This window comes from Leptodactylus fuscus, chromosome 9 (genome assembly GCF_031893055.1).
Source record: "Leptodactylus fuscus isolate aLepFus1 chromosome 9, aLepFus1.hap2, whole genome shotgun sequence".
Lineage (NCBI taxonomy): Eukaryota > Metazoa > Chordata > Amphibia > Anura > Leptodactylidae > Leptodactylus > Leptodactylus fuscus.
Window position 1 is genome coordinate 2264440 of NC_134273.1, and position 6647 is coordinate 2271086.

Consider the following 6647-nt stretch of genomic DNA (forward strand, 5'->3'; position numbering starts at 1 on the left):
GGAGATAGATAGATAGATAGGAGATAGATAGATAGATAGATAGGAGATAGATAGATAGATAGATAGATAGATAGGAGATAGATAGATAGATAGATAGATAGATAGATAGGAGATAGATAGATAGATAGATAGGAGATAGATAGATAGATAGATAGATAGATAGATAGATAGATAGGAGATAGATAGATAGATAGATAGGAGATAGATAGATAGATAGATAGATAGGAGATAGATAGATAGATAGATAGATAGATAGATAGATAGATAGATAGATAGATAGGAGATAGATAGATAGGAGATAGATAGGTAGATAGAGAGGAGATAGATAGATAGATAGGAGATAGATAGATAAATAGATAGATAGATAGGAGATAGATAGATAGATAGATAGATAGATAGATAGATAGATAGGAGATAGATAGATAGATAGGAGATAGATAGATAGATAGATAGATAGATAGATAGGAGATAGATAGATAGATAGATAGATAGGAGATAGATAGATAGATAGATAGATAGATAGATAGATAGGAGATAGATAGATAGATAGATAGATAGGAGATATATAGATAGATAGATAGATAGATAGATAGGAGATAGATAGATAGGAGATAGATAGGTAGATAGAGAGGAGATAGATAGGTAGATAGATAGATAGATAGATAGATAGGAGATAGATAGATAGATAGATAGATAGATAGATAGGAGATAGATAGATAGATAGATAGATAGATAGATAGATAGATAGATAGGAGATAGATAGATAGATAGATAGGAGATAGATAGATAGATAGATAGATAGATAGGAGATAGATAGATAGATAGATAGGAGATAGATAGATAGATAGATAGATAGGAGATAGATAGATAGATAGATAGGAGATAGATAGATAGATAGATAGATAGATAGATAGATAGATAGATAGATAGGAGATAGACAGACACAGGGATATATGAGAGGAAGGTAGGCAGGTGGAACCACTAATAAAGAGACAGGAGCAGGACACGGAGGGAACAAGGGCTGATGGGAAGACACAACACCAGTGAATACAGAGAGCTGTCGTTACATGGATCCGTTATACTGGTTATCACCCAGCTTTCTCTGGTACAGATATAACTAGAACTTTACTATACTATACTATAGAACTTTAAGTTCAGGCCGGAATAATGGCAGCGTACAGCACATGTGGTGCTCAGCCATGCAGGGGTTAATGTGTGCCAGCTGCAGGGATAGGGCCACAGTAGAAGGGACCACCCAGGCAGGGGCTATCTGGGGGTCCGGCTGTTTGTATCTGTGTATATCTGGGCCTGTATGTTTGTAGGGTTGTGCGTGCTGCTTATTTGTGCGTCTGTGTTTATGTGTGTGAGAGACAGATGTATTTGTATACCTTATGCTGTATAATTGTACGCTCCTCTGCACACGGGTAATTGTGTGTGTATTTACACAATCAGGCACAGATGTGTTTCCAGCGCTCTGGGTGGCGAGATTTGTGTATCTTTGTCTGATAAATGGTATGGATCCTGCCATGTTTAAGGGAACGTCACACAGGCTGACAGCGCGCCCCATGTCTGCTGACGATTCAGGCCCCTCAAGTCCAGCTGACCCCTGCTTCTTCTATAGGCCCACGATCTATCATTCCACAGCAAAAACTATTTCCATAAATGTCAACGTCCAGCTCATCCCACCAAATCCAGACAGAAAGTCCAAGGGATAAAGCTGAATCCTTGTATAATGACAGATGTCACCGCACTGTAATAGACTTTGTGTTTTGAGTCTTCACCATTTTCAAGATCTTTACTTGTTGTATCCAAATGTCAATAGCCTTATATTCAGGAGATAAAATCTGCCCTGACCTAATGCTTGTTACACTTGTATCCAGTACACAATCCTCTGTGAAATAAACAGTCCAGACTCTGGCCTGATACATTGTAGCAAACTATCAGGATGATAGTAGAGACAGTGTAGCGTACAGATGTGATAGTAGAGACAGTGTAGCGTACAGATGTGATAGTAGAGACAGTGTAGCGTACAGATGTGATGGTAGAGACAGTGTAGCGTACAGATGTGATAGTAGAGACAGTGTAGCGTACAGATGTGATGGTAGAGACAGTGTAGCGTACAGATGTGATGGTAGAGACAGTGTAGCGTACAGATGTGATAGTAGATACAGTGTAACACTCAGATGTGATAGTAGAGAGTGTACCGTACAGATGTAATAGTAGAGACAGTGTAGCGTACAGATGTGATAGTAGAGACAGTGTAACACTCAGATGTGATAGAGACGGTGTAGCGTACAGATGTGATGGTAGAGAGAGTGTAGCGTACAGATGTGATAGTAGATACAGTGTAACACTCAGATGTGATAGTAGAGAGTGTACCGTACAGATGTAATAGTAGAGACAGTGTAGCGTACAGATGTGATAGAGACGGTGTAATGTACAGATGTGATAGTAGAGACAGTGTAGCATACAGATGTGATGGTAGAGACAGTGTAATGTACAGATGTAATAGTAGAGACAGTGTAACGTACAGATGTGATGGTAGAGCCAGTGTAACGTACAGATGTGATAGTAGAGACAGTATACCGTACAGATGTAATAGTAGAGACAGTGTAGCGTACAGATGTGATGGTAGAGCCAGTGTAGCGTACAGATGTGATAGTAGAGACAGCATACCGTACAGATGTAATAGTAGAGACAGTGTAGTGTACAGATGTGATGGTAGAGACAGTGTAGCGTACAGATGTGATAGTAGAGACAGTGTAACACTCAGATGTGATGGTAGAGACAGTGTAGCGTACAGATGTGATGGTAGAGACAGTGTAATGTACAGATGTAATAGTAGAGACGGTGTAGCATACAGATGTGATGGTAGAGACAGTGTAATGTACAGATGTGATAGTAGAGACAGTGTAGCATACAGATGTGATGGTAGAGACAGTGTAATGTACAGATGTAATAGTAGAGACAGTGTAACGTACAGATGTGATGGTAGAGCCAGTGTAACGTACAGATGTGATAGTAGAGACAGTATACCGTACAGATGTAATAGTAAAGACAGTGTAGCGTACAGATGTGATGGTAGAGCCAGTGTAGCGTACAGATGTGATAGTAGAGACAGCATACCGTACAGATGTAATAGTAGAGACAGTGTAGTGTACAGATGTGATGGTAGAGACAGTGTAGCATACAGATGTGATAGTAGAGACAGTGTAACACTCAGATGTGATGGTAGAGACAGTGTAGCGTACAGATGTGATGGTAGAGACAGTGTAATGTACAGATGTAATAGTAGAGACGGTGTAGCATACAGATGTGATGGTAGAGACAGTGTAATGTACAGATGTGATAGTAGAGACAGTGTAGCGTACAGATGTGATAGAGACGGTGTAATGTACAGATGTGATGGTAGAGACAGTGTAGCGTACAGATGTGATAGTAGAGACAGTGTAACACTCAGATGTGATAGTAGAGACAGTGTAGCGTACAGATGTAATAGTAGAGACAGTGTAGCGTACAGATGTGATAGAGACGGTGTAATGTACAGATGTGATAGTAGAGACAGTGTAGCGTACAGATGTGATAGTAGAGACAGTGTAACGTACAGATGTGATAGTAGAGACAGTATACCGTACACACCTGCTCGGGGCCGTCATTGGGATGTTGTGTGTAGTTCGGGACTAGTGGTCAGTGCTTACGGCTTCATGTGGCATCTCCTCCTATTTACTGCAGTGCTTTATCTCTTCTAATGTCCTGAGCATTGGCCAAGACTTTCCCTTCTTACGTAAGTACAGATACAATTCTTCCAAGATTTCTGCATCAGTGATGGATAAACATCTAAATCTCCAAATATTTGCAGACACAGTCCCAAGTGATAGAAGCCACTGCCCCTGTATAATAGACCATCCCCATCCATCTATCTATCGCCTATCTATCTACTGTGTTGGCCAAAAGTATTGGCACCCCTGCAATTCTGTCCGATAATACTCGTGTTCTTCCAGATAATGATTGCAATCACAAATTCTTTGGTATGTTCTTCATTTAATTTGTCTTCAATGGAAAACCACAAAAAGAATTGTCAGAAAGACAAATTGGATATAATTCCACAGCAAACATAAAAAGGGGGTGGACAGAAGTATTGGCACTGTTTGAGAAATCATGTGATGCTTCTGTAATTTGTGTAATTATCAGCACCTGTTACTTACCTGAGGCACCTAACAGGTGGTGGCAATAACTAAATCACACTTGCAGCCAGTTGAAATGGATTAAAGTTGACTCCACCTCTGTCCTGTGTCCTTGTGTGACCACATTGAGCATGGAGAAAAGAAAGAAGACCAAAGAACTGTCTGAGGACTTGAGAAGCAAAATTGTGAGGAAGCCTGAGCAATCTCAAGGCTACAAGTCCATCTCCAAATCCCTGAATGTTCCTGTGTCTACCGTGCGCAGTGTCATCAAGAAGTGTAAAGCCCATGGCCCTGTGGCTAACCTCCCTAGATGTGGACGCAAAAGAAACATTGACCAGAGATTTCACCGCAAGATTGTGCGGATGGCGGATAAAGAACCTCGACTAACATCCAAACAAGTCCAAGCTGCCCTGCAGTCCGAGGGTACAACAGTGTCACCCCGTACTATCCAGCGTCAGCGTCTGAATGAGAAGGGACTGTATGGTAGGAGACCCAGGAAGACCCCACTTCTTACCCACAGACATAAGCCAGGCTGGAGTTTGCCAAAACTTACCTGAGAAAGCCAAAACCGTTCTGGAAGAATGTTCTCTGGTCAGAGGAGACAAAAGTAGGAGAAGGCCTCAACATAGAGATTACAGGAAAAAGAGAAGAAGACGCCCCCTACAGTCAGACATGGTGGAGGTCCCTGATGGTTTGGGGTTGCTTTGCTGCCTCTGGCACTGGACTGCTTGACCGTGTGCATGGCATTATGAAGTCTGAAGACGACCAACACATTGTGCAGCATCATGTAGGGCCCAGTGTGAGAAAGCTGGGTCTCCCTCAGAGGTCAGGGCTCTTCCAGCAGGACAAGGACCCAAAACACACTTCAGGTCAGCACTAGAAAATGGTGGTGAGAGAAAGCCCTGGAGACTTGTAAAGTGGCAGCAATGAGTCCAGCCCTGAATCCCATAGAACACCTGTGGGGGAGGGGAGAGATCTCTTGGTGGCAGTTTGGAGAAGGCCCCCTTCACATCTCAGGGGGGACCGCGAGCAGGAGCCAAAGAAGAAGGGTCTAAGATTCCAGCAGAGCCTTGTAAGAAACTCATTACTGGTTAGCGGAAGCGGTTGTGCGCAGTTATTGTGTCTACAGGTTGTGCGACCAAGTATTAGGCTGAGGGCGCCAATACTTCTGTCCGCACCAGTTTTGTGTAAAATGATCAATGATGTGACTTTTTTTTTTCATTCTCTTTTGTGTTTTTTCATTGCAAAATAAATGAAGATATTACCAAAGAGTTTGTGCTGTGTAATCATTATCTGGGGACAGTGAGGATTATCTGACAGGACTGCAGGGGGCGATACTTATACTGTATATACTCTGTGTCACTTATATACTATATAAGAGTCTGTGCTGTGTAATCATTATCTGGGGACAGTGAGGATTATCTGACAGGACTGCAGGGGGCGATACTTATACTGTATATACCCTGTGTCACTTATATACTATATAAGAGTCTGTGCTGTGTAATCATTATCTGGGGGACACTGAGGATTATCTGACAGGACTGCAGGGGGCGATACTTATACTGTATATACCCTGTGTCACTTATATACTATATAAGAGTCTGTGCTGTGTAATCATTATCTGGGGGACACTGAGGATTATCTGACAGGACTGCAGGGGGCGATACTTATACTGTATATACCCTGTGTCACTTATATACTACATAAGAGTTTGTGCTGTGTAATCATTATCTGGGGACAGTGAGGATTATCTGACAGGACTGCAGGGGGCGATACTTATACTGTATATACCCTGTGTCACATATATACTATATAAGAGTCTGTGCTGTGTAATCATTATCTGGGGGACAGCGAGGATTATCTGACAGGACTGCAGGGGGCGATACTTATACTGTATATACCCTGTGTCACTTATATACTATATAAGAGTTTGTGCTGTGTAATCATTATCTGGGGACACCGAGGATTATCTGACAGGACTGCAGGGGGCGATACTTATACTGTATATACCCTGTGTCACTTATATACTATATAAGAGTTTGTGCTGTGTATCTCCTATCTATCTACAGTATTGTGCAACTGTTCAGGTAGGTGAGGAATAAATGCCGCACTCTGCAGTCCCAGCAGCCATTGTAGCACTGACCTCCATTCACAAGGAGGATGCCGGGGTGACTTTCACTTGGATCCCCAGTTATCTGACACTTATCCCTGTCCTTGGAACTGTTAGTTAGATACTACATCTATGGATGTGTTAGATACTACATTTGTATCTGTCGTCATCCAGAATATACTCTGTCCATCTGCCTGGAGGTTATTGATGGATCGTTGGCGCAGTCCCAGGGTTGGGATCCATGTGTGGCCCTTGGTTGTGTTGGGAGCCGCACATGTCCCTCTCTCCCATAAAGCAGCCATTTGCTGGGAATGACTTGCAGGTGTGCGGTGACGGCAGCTCCTGGTGCTGAC